Raw genomic sequence first — 14,228 nt, forward strand, 5'->3', positions numbered from 1 at the left:
TAAGATCTGCATTCCTGCCCCAGTGACATCCTGGCTGCATCCCAGCCTACACTCACTCTCTTCAGGCTCCACATCCCAGACGAGCATAGGATATTACACCAGCATCACTCTCTTCCTTAGGTTGGATATTAGGAAAAAATTATTCTCAGAAAGAGTGGTGAGGTATTGGAACAGGCTGCCCAGGGATGTGGTGGAGCTATTCAAGAAACGGGTAGGTGATGCACAGAAGGGCGTGGACACGGTCTAGAGTGGTCACAGGCGCAGGCTGATGGTCAGACTAGATGATCTTAGTGGTATTTCCAACCTTAATGATTCTATGATTGATACTGAAACAGAACAAGGAACAGCAGAGCATGGTTAGGTAGCCTCCGCAACTGTGTGACCGCATCGATGGTATTACATGCACGTCTCACCCCAAAAGCTCCTGTAACATGGGGTTAGGGAAGAGGATGGGGAAGTTAAAACTCTCCCAGGCAGCCCAGCACCAGCTCTGGTCTTTGGAGGTAACACAGAATTTTTACTTGGCACCAGAGACCCCCAGCCTTAGGGACCCTCATTCAGCCCTTCCTCATTTCCCAGTGTCTCCTCTTTTTGGTGCTGGGACAAGGAATGCCTCCCATGGGGTGTTCCTATGACACCTCAACACACAATGTGGGCACCATCCCACCAGCACTCCCAGCTGGTAAATGCACATCGTGACCACAATAGGGTTTGAAATGACTGTGGTTGAAACAGCAGTTTCACTTCTCAGGGCCCAGTTTGGAGCGATGCATGAAAGAAAACGCTTCCCAGCCAACGTTAGCTGGCAGAGCTGGTTTGTAATCAGCCAGGACAGATGGGAACACACAATACCTTGAACCCAATCAAGAAAACATCCCAGGAATGCTTGTTAATGTGAACCTTCAGAGGGGTAAAATGGTCATTCGAATCAGAGCAGGATGATTGATTCCAACCTAAGAGAAAAGCACAAATCAAATTGATTCCTATCCAGGGGACAGAAAGGTTTGATCTGAAGCAAGGCTTGACAGCAGATGAATTCAATTTTTTTTCAGCTTTCAAGATAAGCAAATGCAATGGAAATGTGGATGTGCAGGCATTGAGGAAAGCCAAGTGGGGAAAGTCCCATTCGTATACCTTGCAAAACCATGGCAGGGTGATGTGCCAACTCCTTCCACCCAGACAGCTGCGTTTGCTTACCTGTTTAGCAATAAGTGGCGTTTACCACTCGGTGTATCAGTGCAGAAGCAAACAAGAGCTGTCCCATGGAAAGGCTTGGGTTTGTGAAGGCGGTCACCTCCCCTTCTTAAGATTTCCCTCCATGCAGAATTATAATCTCATATGTCAGCATGCATTTTGGTTTATAAAACAGGAACGCAACACGTTTAGAAGAAAAATTGCACCTGTCAAATGCCCTACCCCATGAAATAAACCTGTGCAATTTCACTTTTCACCTAGTAAATACCCAATTGCTTCCCAGAACGGCCCCTCTCAGTATTCAAATCTGTTTCCATTAATATTAGAAGTTAGGAGGGGTTGGGAGAAAAGGAAGGAATTGATTAAAAGCAGATGGTATTCATTATCTTGCTAATCACAATCCTGCAGGGTTTTTACAAAGAAAAAAAGAGAAAGAAAAAGCAACATCAAGAAAAGGTCATGCTAGGACTTTTCAAATAAAGCATTAGAAAAATAGCACTTCCAAGGATTTACTCTCCTCTCATGAGAAAATCAGCTTGTTTCATATCACAGCTCAGCTACGCTGGGAAAATGCCTTTGTGATAGAGACATCATTCTCACATTTTGTGTTGGGACTGCGAAATTTGGTGGAAAGCCTGAGAGAAAATACATGGTAAGGATGGTTACCACCTGCACCTCCCAGTGGTGCCCTCCAATGGGGCACTTCCCAGTGGTTTTTTCCCGAAGGGAAGTCACAAATAAGCAAGTAGAGCAAACAGAACCAAACAGGAACAAAACAAATAAGCAGTTAATTGGCCAGAATCAGCGTAACAGGAAAACACTGAGGTTATGTTCAAGATGACTGGCTGGAGTTCACTCACGGCAGTGTTCTTGGGAGGATTTTTGCTGTTGCTATCTGATCCTGCTCCCAGTAAGGCCATTGGAAACGCTGTTATTAACTGTCCATAGCACTGGGTCTGGAGATGTGCCTTTACCAAAGGTCTTGGCACTTCTTCACCCTATGAACTCGCCAGATTCAAAAGGGTCATGTTCAGCTTTGCTTCAAGACAGCAAAACAGGATGCCACTCAAGAAGGGGCAGTTCGCAACACAAAAGCCCAGTGGTATTTTGCAACTGCAGGAGCACAAGCGTTTGTTTGTTTGCCACCACACTCTCCTCTGCCTTTCCAAAATGCATCAGAACTTCACAAAAAACTGCCCAGAAACAAAACCTGGGGCTGCTCCCACCCACCTCTGGGCACGCGGGACATGAGCACCGGTGCGCTCAGGGCTGGGGCCACAGCGGTGGGGCTGTCTGAAGACAGGATGCAACAACCAGTCAGGATATACTCATCCTCCCGGAATGAGAGGCACTGGGAAACCACCAGCAGTTGCCACTGACAAAAGGCTTTATTCTTTTCTTTCCTCTTCTTTTTTTTTAAATAGGAAGCGGTTTTACGACACGCAGCCAAAACGTTCCGCAAGCAGACATGGTGCTACGTAAGCCAAAGCAGCTATCTGCTGGTGAGATTTTGTGGTCTCCAGGCTGAGATTCCTAAGCAGCTATTTATATGATAATTTATTTTTTAAACCACGGTGACTCGAGTGCCCAGAATGGCAGCAGATTCGCTGTCAGCTCTCTTTCTGTGCCACCTCACATGGCCCTCAATAGCTGAGAGAGGCGACCAGCAGCATTCCTGCTCCCCACCTGGGCGCTACCACCCATCTGTGCTGGTATTTAGACTTGACCTAAGGTTTTCCATCAACTATCCCAGATTATCCTGCTGTCATTTTCTTATTTCCAGGTCAGTCCTTTTGGAAGGCAAGGGTCTTGTCTGCAACAAATTTCATTTTCAAGATGGGGTGAAAACGTGTGAAATGGAAGGAGAGAAAGATAGATTTCAGCTTTGTTTGCAGGCACAAGTACAAGAAAAACAAGCAGACCTGTGAGCTGTTGTACTCAGGAAACCTAGCTTTCTGCAGCTTTTGCCTGTGGGTTTTCTGAAGGCAACTAACCACAGCTGAGATTCACACCATGACGTCCTGCCCGAGGGGACCAATTTGTGTCCCTCTCCACCACTCTGCTATTTCTTTTCATGAAACTTAAACCGCAACCTCTGGGACTTTCACCCAGCAGGGATGGAAGCAGGCAATCGGGTCAAAACCTGTTCAGAGTGGGGAACACAACAGGACAGGATGATGCAGTAAATCTCACCAAAGCACCATTTTCTTATAAAGCCAAATGAAAACTCCCAAAGCCATTCCTTGGATTCCGCACCGCATCCTGATGGAGTTGGTAGATCTTATTAAGGGTTGAAGTCTGACCACGCACACACGGAGGCACTGTAGGTGGCATTCCTCAGCCTAGATTTTTTTCCCCCATTATTATGCCCACAAGGCCAAGTCCCAGCAGTATTTGCAAGAGCAATGCCAGAAAGCATATACTTCTGATTAGCACTTATGAAATAAAAAGATCCCAGATAAAAGAAAGGGATACTGCACTAACGCTGATGCTGCAGAAGGGAAGGGGCAGCCCGGAGCCCTGTGGGGTGCTCGGCTCTCAGGTTCCATGGAAAAACCCCACCCATGCACTGAGAACAAAGCGGGACATGTGCTCATGGCCAGCTCGGTGGTGACCGCCCAGTGGTGAGCTCAGCCCGACACCCAGCCAAGAGAGACCACCACACCCAGCAAAAGCAAAGCCCTCCAAGAAATATGATTCTCCTTCACCGCTTTTTGTTTTCGTAATTCTGTTTTACTTCCATTCAGCTGCCTTGACCTGCAAGTAATGCTGCTGGGTCAACCCTCTGTTCGAAGCCACCGGCCAACAGCCACCACCGGCCAACTCACTCCTCTCTCTCTCTCTCCTTCTCCCTCTTCAGGTATAGATACACTTAAAGAAGGTAAAAAAAAAAAAAACCCACAAAACCATGACATGTCTTTCATTTTTAGCTCAGAGTCGTGCACAGCTATCCTGGAAAAGCACAAGGAAATATCCTACTCTTCATACATCAGCTACAAGTCAACAGCAGTAGAGCACATTTCCATTACTCCTTACCGTACACCATGATCCTACACTGGAGCCAAAGACCAAGTCACTTGGTAGAGCTAGAAGAAAGGCAAAACATCTCATGCTGGGACCAGGCATTGCAGCCTGGAGGACAACAGCAGAACACCTTTCAGTTGAAGCGAGCGCACAGTTCTTCTTCCCTTGCCCAAGCCACTTGGTTGGACCTAAACCAGATCTTTAAACAACTATCGTTTGGTCTAGAACCAGATACAGCAAAACTGCAGCCAAAATGGCCAGCTTTTCAAAGGGAAGTCTGCTTGCCAGGGTAGGTGCGGGTGGTCATGGAAGGAGGAGGGATGTTTATTCATCACCCATAGCTGGGCCATCAATATTCACCCAGAGGGGTCTTTCTCGGATGGAAAGACATCACCAGCCAAAACAAAAGCTAAACAAACAAATGCTAAACATGTTTCATGAAATATTTCTCTTTTTTATTATTATTATTTTTTTTTTTTTAAACATTGTCATTTGTGGGGCATGGAGGAGGTTTGCAGTCCGACTTCCTCAGGGAGTTCAGCCCTGGGAACCCACCAGCACTACTCCTGCACACACGGCACGGTGTGACCACATTATCTGTGCCCAGGGGGGCACCCCCAAGCCCCCAGCACACAGAGCAAAGGAGCAACCATGGGAACTACAGCAACTCCTCGGGCCTCAGGAGAGCAGCTTTGCAGGAAGGGGCTCCAGCTGAGCGCATGAGATTTTCCCCAAGACAAAATGCCTTTCCTATCCCCCTCCCTCCCCCCCATACACACACACTGAGTTGATGGGAAACTGCTTGCAAAACGAGAAGTATCCCCCGTGGAAAAGTCTGAAAGAATTCAAAGAGTGAAACAGCTGCATTCTTTAAAAGTCACTGGAGTGGAGTTTGATGGAAGGTAAGATCTTCTCCATAGTGTTTTTTAATGCCTTTAAGAATTCGGTGACAGAGATCTAATTTTCTGTTAAGTTCCACAAGGAGGTTACAAACAAAATCCACCGAGATAAAACCTGCTGCTCAGAACCATATGCTCAGGGTTTTTTTTCTTTCTTTCTCACTAGATAATCAAACCTTCACCTAGATACCAAACAGCACAGGCTTAGCTGTAATTTTGAGATAGAGCTCACACACTGAAAGGCAGATCATGTCTCCAGCACATCCTGAAACATGCTGTTAGATATTAATTCCGTTATGAAAGCACAAATGTCAGCGCCCAACTCGGGGTGGTGATGGCTCTGCACTCACAACACAGCAATTGCCCCGGTACACGTGAAGACCACAGCTCACCTCTGCCTGCTTACACCACCAAGGTGGGCCAGGTCTTTTAGAGGCTAAGACCACTGTAGTTTTACAGCCTTTCAGAATCACACTAGATTTCACCAACAGCACACCCTATGGAGCCAAAGGAGCTGCTACGTGGGCTACATGGGAGGGCTTTGGGTGGACTTTGGGAAGCGTTCCTGACCTGCTTTTCCAAACAAAGCCACCACAAGGTCATGCAGAGGCAACTCCCATTGAAAGATTTTCTTAAGACCTCCCTTCTTTAATGAGCAGTGTGAAATGAAAGCGGTCAAGCCTGGCGGAGCAAGGGCCAGCTAAACGCTCACACAATTTAACTTATAAATATAAGCATCCCACTTATTCACCCAGCAGATGAACACAGTGATATTTCGACACCAGTGCTCCAAGTTCACGCATTTGATGGTTGGATTACATGATCTTAGTGGTCTTTTCCAACCTTTTTGATTCTACGAATAACCATCCCCTCTAATAAAACTGAAGACCTCTGATACACTGCAATCATGTACTCATTTTTGTAGTCTCCGGGATTACGCCCATACTCCCAACTCATCCCACTAAGAAGGACATCAGAGATGATGACGCTGTGTATTCGTTGCCTTAAAGATATATGCTGCACTGCTTGAGGCTTGCTGGGCTTTTTTTGCACGGGGAATATAATTGGTTTGAGATCACGTGAATCTAATGAGATTTCTTTCCTGAGCGTGCAGTAAAAATGCACATTTCCTGTCCACATCACAGCCCCAGATACAGATGTTCTGGTTCTCTGAGCATGTCACATTACCCAGGTCCTTAGGAACACCCAGGGCTGAACTGTGTTCTTGGTGAGCTTTGAATTGGATGGGAGAAAAAGGTAAGTTTATATTCTTTATGATGGCAGATTTTTCACTTGCTAAGACAATTAGCATTTCCGCTCTGCTTGGAGAAATAAAAGTCAAAAAAATACAATGCAGCTCAAGGCTGTCTTCATTCTTTGCTGCAAATAAAGTTTTATGTCTCTGAGAGCATAACAGAGCCAAGGATCATACAAAATATATCTCACGCAAAACAAGGCATGAAACCAGGAATCGATGAGTGACAGCACTACAATGGCCCAAACAGCACACTGAGGCCAAGTTCCTCTTCCAGGGAGCTCAGCTGCACACCAGTGCACACTTTCCAAGAGCAGCTCTGCCCAAAGCCTTGCACTGGGAGGCAAGGCAGCCAGCTTGGCATCCATGCAAACTGAAATACCCCAACTAAGTGGAGAGAGCAGCTCTCCTCACAACCAAACACTTACTTGCATGCAGGGAAAAGGCTGTTTGCAAGTCTGCAGAGCAGAGCTGTGATGCCAAGTCTCTCTATTATGAGGGCTTTTTTGCTCTGGTAGGGCTGGAAGTGCTCAGAGCACAAACAGCTGGTGGGCACCACACAGCCCCAGCTATTCTGGTAACAGACCGCACACCCTGGAGCACAGAAACAACCATGAATACCTTTGGTCCTTAAAACAAGTACAGAGAGGAAGAAGCAAGTGATAGTTTTGGAAGACACACAGGCTTACAGTTCCCCTGTTTTCAGGACGTGCCAGGCATGCAGCACCAAGCACCACTTCCAAGGAGCCAGGTTAAAATCACTCGGCTACATCCTCTGCCCACACAGATCTTTGTGCATCAACGCCTGTCACCAATCCCAGCCCAGCACACACAGCCAAGAAAGCACTGAAGCAGAGGACTGATGCAAAGCTATGGTTGTAGACAGCAAAAGGCAACGACCTGACCCAAAAGGATGCCGCAGGCGATGATGGCAGCGGTGCCACGGTGCCCGTGGGGTGGCTGGCACAGCCCTTTGGCCGCCCCCAGGCACAGCCCGCTCCCCTTAGCTAAGTTGGCAATGCCATCTAGTGCATGGAGGCAGAAATAGCACAGCGGCCGCGGGCAGACGGGCTGCGCAGCGCCAGATGTGCGGCCCAGATGTGCTCCCAGCTGGGGCCAGCAGTGCCACCAGGCTCCGTCCTGCGGTGCTCAGCCCCGGCGGTGCACATCTACGCAGCCTCAAACATCGCCTGCGCGGGATTGTTTCCCACCAAAGAAGAGCCTGGCATTACGCAGAGAGCCCCACTTGCCTTGAGAGGGAGGGGAAATCCTTTCATTTCCCCCGAGGGTTTCAGTTTAATTGTTCCAGCTTCATCAGCTTGCGGTCTTACGGCGAACACAGCTCAACGTTTTGGCTCTCTGGCGTCACTCGAATGCAAAACATCTCCCACAGAAACATTTCCTTCATGCACGACAAACACTCTTTCAGTAACAAGAAACATTTTTCTTAGGCACGAACAAAGGGTGAGGTTTCTGCAGACAAAGGAACCAAAGGTTTTGTTTTATGGGGCGCATTCTCTGACGCAGACCGAAATCTTTTTGCACTGTGGGTTGTGTTTCTCCTGAGCTTTTACTCCTTCCAAAAATACATCTCATCTGATTGTGATTTTCACCAACCATTTAAAACCTTATTTTTTTCTTTTTTAATGGAAATCACCCAGCTTTTAAAGATATTTTTACCAAGAAAGCCACCATCCTTCACTAAGAATGTGTGACCTCTACGAGCAAAGCATTTCAACAGCCATCAAAAGCAGGGAGCCTGTGAAGAAAAGAAGTTGTGAACTTCTTGTTTTCCTGACAAGCGGGTCCATTTTTCGCTCCCTAAGACACAGCTCTCCCTCCCAGTGTTCTCCTGAGCTGTTGCTCAACCTGGCATGAAGGAGACAGATTTATTCAAAGGTATGAAAAAAGTTGAAAGCTTTATCACTAAGAAGTCACAGACTGTGCTGCCCCTCTTTGCCTTGCAAGTGCAAACGTCTTTGGTATGTCTCATAGACACAAAAAGTCAAGGAGGGGAAAAGATAAGTTTACCTGGACTTGATTTAGGAATAGCTTAATAGAGAGGCCAGGTCTACTCCGCTTTCAAGTGAAGGTTTCTGGTTAAGAGCAGCGCTGTCTCCCCATGCCTGTACACCCAATTAGTGGGATGATTGCTTTTTGGGGAGTGGTGTGCTCGGGTTAAGCCCACCCAAGCCATGCATGGACAGGGCACGAGGCTGTGTGCATGGGGTGGGAGGGGACCAGCATGGGCTCAGCCCCAGCGCTGCTGGAGGCAGCAGGAGCCGCTCCATAGGCTTGGAGCAAAGTCAGGGCTTAAGTAGCAACTGGAGGGATAAAAGCTTGTGGGATCAGGCCTTAAACGAGCTTCTGACTCACCACTGCCTTGGAGAACGTCTGAAATAATTAATACCGTTTCAGGCCCGCATGTTAAAATAAATGAAAATCAATAATGTTAATAGACATTAATTCATGCTAATGGAATCACTGCTGCAAAAGTAGAGTTAATAAGCCCAGCCAGACCACTACCACCGTCTGCACGTTAAAAAGATCCAAAACATTTAAATATTGACCACATTCCTTTGAAATTAGTAGTATTTCCTTTGGATTACGCATTGATCTCGGCTGAGCTGTGCTTGACATCTGGAGCAGTTAAAACAGCAACCTGAACAGCCTTAGTCTGCCCCTAATTTTGAAAGGAGAAAGCCAGTTTTAACTTACGTGCTCTTGTTAAAACCACTCGGCTGTCTCGGTGCGGGGCCAGCAGAGCCACAAAACCACTGCCTGCAATTGGCCAAGCTGCAGCTGCTGCCGGTGCCTGGGGGTGCTCACAGGGGTCCCCAAAATCCCTGCCTTCATCAGGAAAGGTTCCTGCACAGCCCTGACGGTCACTCCTGTTGTGGAGATGCCGTTTTGTTGCTTGACAGCCTCACCCAACCACTGTGTGTGTGGTGGGGGGACTGGGGGAGGGTTTGGGTGGTTTGTTCTTTTTTTTTCCTCCCCCCTTTAATGCCTTTGAAAATCCAAGGATGGAATACAACCCGTATGCAACGGGACAGGTCAAAACCCAGGTTTGCTCATGGCTGTACACAAATCGTAGCATCAATGGACCACAGAATCATTCAGGTTGGAAAAGGCCACTAAGATCCTAAAGTCCAACCCCAAGCCACCTCACCATGCCCAGCACCACATCCGTCAGTGCCACATCCCCACGGTTCTGGAGCACCTCCAGGGATGGTGACCCCACCACTCCCCGGGCAGCTCTGTGCCAACACCTCACTGCTCTTTCAGAGAAGGTCTTTCTCCTAATTCTCCATGCAGGGGAAAGTTTTCCCTTCCAGAAGCCTCAGTCCTGCAATCATCTGGAGGATGCTGCAAACAGGAGCGGTGCTGGGGTGGCCACAGAAGGCCCAGCAGAGCTATCTGCTGTATACACATTACCATTTAGCTATGAAGCCATATGTCAGAGTTATTCAGGATGAAATACACAGGGAATACAACACACCTACTTTATTTGGCTAATTATTTTCAGACAACGAGGCTCTGGAAGACATCTCTCAAAGACAACAGTGTCTTTGTAATCTGTCCCCTCTTGGCCCTTGGCTGCCTGTGGGGAGCTGCTCTCCCACATACACACTGCTCCCCAGCCATCCCTGCTCAAACCCCAAAATCCCACTATTTTGTGTCAACAAATGCTCATCCGATAATGAAGTCTAACGTTTCTGAAGGCACAAACATCCTAACATCCTCACAATGAACAAATAGCAGTTACGTATTTTAAATCTTCTCCAAACGTGGGCATTCTTGTTTTTCTTCCCCATGGAAACAGCAAAAGAAACAAAGCCAGAAACAAAGCCAAACGTCACCCTTGCCCCAGCTGTGGAGGCACCACTGCCTCACAGCACTCAGTGCCTCCTCCATGTTTTACCTGGAACGTCCTCAAAAGAAAGCATGGAAAATCCAGAGCCAACAACACTCATTTAGGACTGTTTCAGTAGGAGACAGTCCTACTGGAGAAGGAGTAGGAGGTGCTTTTTGCTTTAGTGCACAAACCCACCCGTGCACCAGAGCACAAAGCTCCTCACCTGCAACCAGGGCAGGGTGAGCAGTCACCCCAAACTCAGAGGGATGGTTTGAAGGCAGATGCACTGAGAAATGCCTCCAGAGCCCAGACATAAAGGCACAGATGGATGTGGGATTGCCCGTTCCAGCTCTGATACATATTGCTCCATCGTGGGGCTTTAAATGAAGGCTTAAAAAGGAAAATAAGAAAAAAAGGAAAGGAGAAAAAAAGGGAAAAGATAAAGAAAAAAGGAAACTAACAAACAAAACATAACAAAAGCAAAAAGAAAACCAGCTTCTTTGTTCAATCAGAGTCGTTTTTCTACTGAAACAGCACCGTTGATACATCTCTATGACCTTGCCTAGATGAAAGTCCCTGGAAATGCAGATGCACCTCCTGTTAACATCATTGAAAAGCCTCCTGCAGACTTCACAGCCCTCAGATACACTCCTTGCACAGAACAGCGAACGTGTGTGGCACTGGCATGGGGGAAACGGCTGAGCCTGTACAACAATTAGCTTTATAAATGCAAGGCTTCAGCTATTGTCTTAGTGGCCCGTCCCTGGGGATCCTCAGCGTTACTGTATTATTGATGATGCTAAATGGGGTTTTCAGCAAAGCTGTTTGGAAGGCTTGCAAATGCCAAAACAGCATTACAACCCATTAAACTTAACAGACGAAACAGTTTCTTCTAAAAATAATCACCGGTTCTTCCCACCAGAAAAAAAAGAAAAAAAGAAAAAAGAAAAAAAGAAAAGAAAAAGCAGAAGCTTGGCCAATTCCTAATGTGCCAAGTTGCAGGCAGGCCTCATCTTACAGCTAGCCTTGTAAAGCTCAGAGAAAAATTCAGCTGATGGAAGCAGCAGTGGACATGGACGGTAGGTGAAGAGCGGCCGCCCTACACAATGGGGCTGCGAGCAAAGCGGGCAAACACTTTCCACCCTGCTAATCCCGAGTTTTCCTGTTCCAAGGAAAAGATGGGATGTCTTAACTCCTGCTAACATCCTCACCATTATGTTGATGCAAATACAGTCACGAGGCAATTACCAGCCCAGCCAAGGGCCAGGCATTGTGGGGCTGACAATAGCTCCTCGAGCCATTTAAAGGAGGAATAAATACCCTCTGCCTTCTCCAAGATTTTATGTCTCATTAGTATAAATCAGTAACCAAATTAATGAGGGTTTTAGCATACTGATTTGCATCAGATTACAGGAATTAATGACACACATAGCAGGAGACAACACTGCAGGGCATGAAGATGAACGGCGATGCAGAGCAAGGTGATGCAGAGCACTTATTCCTACTGAGCCTCCTTTCAGAGCAAAGCTCTCCTATCATCTTGCTCATCCTCTGCTGGAGATGTGGCACTGATGCAGGGGCACAACCGCAGGGTCCTCCCCATCCTCAGCCCTGAGCTGCTCCAACCACGGTGGGCATTGCTGGACCAAAACCCCAAGCAGGTTTGTCGGCTGATTGCTGCCCTTCCCAACAGCGTGGCCCACCCTGAGCTTCCAAGAGAAACTGGCTTATGAAACATACAACAAGGGCAGGAGGTGTAGATTTTAAGAGCCGCTTTGGGAAGAATACGAAAGCTCTTTGTTTCAACAGGCCCAGGGCTCTATGGTTAGGGGTTAAAAGGAGATGTGTTGTGGCAGAGGTGACAAAAACAAGAGGATCCAAAGCAAAGAATAAGAACTATGGGAAAAAACAGCGAGGTCAGCACAGAAACAAGGGGCAAAGCGAACGACAGTGGGTTAGAAGGGGACGTGGGGATCAAGGCAGAGCAAGGAAAGCAGCACCCAGTGGGAGGGAGATTGGAGGGCAATGCAGCACCAGCAAAAACCTCTGCATGGGGTCACATGCAGCGTCTAAATGTGCATTTGTTACCTGGTAATTCTGCACCACCTGCCAGGTGTGGCAAACGTCTCCTCCCAAGACCCATCTCGGCAGGCTGCCCAAACCAGGGCTGCCAAAGGGGAAGGTCCCTTTCAGAGGAGAGGGACAAAGAGAATGCCTTCCCCTCGTCTCCAGGCGGGCAGCCCCTCCTTGCTCCAACAGTCATAAAAGGGCTCTCAATCCATGTAATCCATTAGATACAAATTACAGCAATTTAAGCACACTTGACCCAGAATTACAGCTAGCCCATAAAGAGCTGTGTCTTCCCAGGCAATTTACACTGTTACATGCCCTCAGACAAACCACGGCAGAGGATTAAAAAAGATATATAACAACAAAAAAGAAACACACCAGCAAAACAACAGCAAAGCGGTGCTTTGAAACAGCATTATCATGAACCATTAGTACTGAAGTTGGATTACTTTCAGGTGGTCCAAAAAAACCCACCGCTATTACACAATCATTAGTCAACATATGTCTCGCAGATATGGATCACCTTAAATCATTAAACCGTTGCCATGCGAAAGAAAATGCCACGAAGGAATGCAGCACAACTGCTCAGGACAGGGAGACACGGCAGCACCAAGCCCAGGGGCACTGGTAAGGGCAGCATGGGACAGGGCTGACCCAGAGGTATTCACTCTTGGCCATAAATCCCACCCTGCGGTGCGATCCTCACCAGCCAGGAGTGGGACTGCAAAATGAAGGTGCCATTTATTTACTTCTAATGGGAGATGGATGTATTCATATTCAGGTTTGCAGCAGTGATGCCTTCCAGCTCCCACTGGCACCAACCCTTGCTGCTCAGCACCTCCAAGATGCTCCAGCCGTGCCCGTGTTGGCAGGACCTGCCCATCTGCTGCTCCCAGCTGTGAGGATGTGCCAGCGAGTGGGCCTTCCACAGGTGAGAAATGCTGAGGTTGGTGCTAGAAAGCAAAGACAGTGAGCCAAGGCAGCAGAACTGATGTGAGGTCAACCACACAGCGTGCATCGCCGCTTTCACAGCAGGGAGGTAGGAAGGAGGAGGGTGTCAGCAGTGCTGGTAGGGTGACAAAGAGGGCCACAGGTTACTGTAGGACACACTACATTAAAAGCATCCAAAGAAATGGAAGGGGTTTTTTTTGTTGTTTTTTTTTTTTAACGTTCCTTTCTCTGAAGTGTCTGATACCAACCAGATGTTAGCGTGAGCAAAGAGCCAGCACTGAGGCAGAGGTGTTGCAGCCAGCTAAAGCAACAAGAGGATGGCAAGGGGAAGTTCAGCACCACCAGGTTTCAGAAATAATCAAAATTACAGCAGGTCCTCTCACTGGATTCTTTATTCCAACTCTGGAAGTACACCACCACCACCTCTTCAGAAGCCCCCTGGTACTTCATTCATTTCAAACATTAACTTATGCATGGGAATTGCTCTTTAGAGCACAGCCGTAATGGCAATGGTTATGTGGAAAAAAGAAACACTGGAAGGAATGGAGCAGATGCCTTCCGGCCAGCCAGCAGCCCGCCTCGGTCCCACCCGTATGGTTTAGTTTACCAGCTCATGTCAGAGAGCCGATTTCACACACAAACACAAAACAAAAGCGGGAACACGACTTTTGATCATCCTACATTGATGTTTACTCTTGTTTCCTGTAGCCCCAGGTGACAAATCTGTCCTTGATATAGCAGAGGATTGTTGCGCTGTTAACAGCATCAGCTGGACACGTTTAGAACGCACGTCAGGTCTTTGCACTGTCCACTTTTACCAAACTAGGGAACGATAATTAGCAAGCAATTAGATGTAAAACGAGAAATATAAAGTCAGAAACGTTCTTCTTTAAGTACACGCTGGGCAGAAGGGCTCAAAAGCAGGAGAATTTACAAGCAACGTTCTGACAGATGCACACTTAGGCCAAAAACTGAG

Source organism: Gallus gallus, chromosome 4 (assembly GCF_016699485.2).
Source record: "Gallus gallus isolate bGalGal1 chromosome 4, bGalGal1.mat.broiler.GRCg7b, whole genome shotgun sequence".
In the NCBI taxonomy this organism is placed as follows: domain Eukaryota; kingdom Metazoa; phylum Chordata; class Aves; order Galliformes; family Phasianidae; genus Gallus; species Gallus gallus.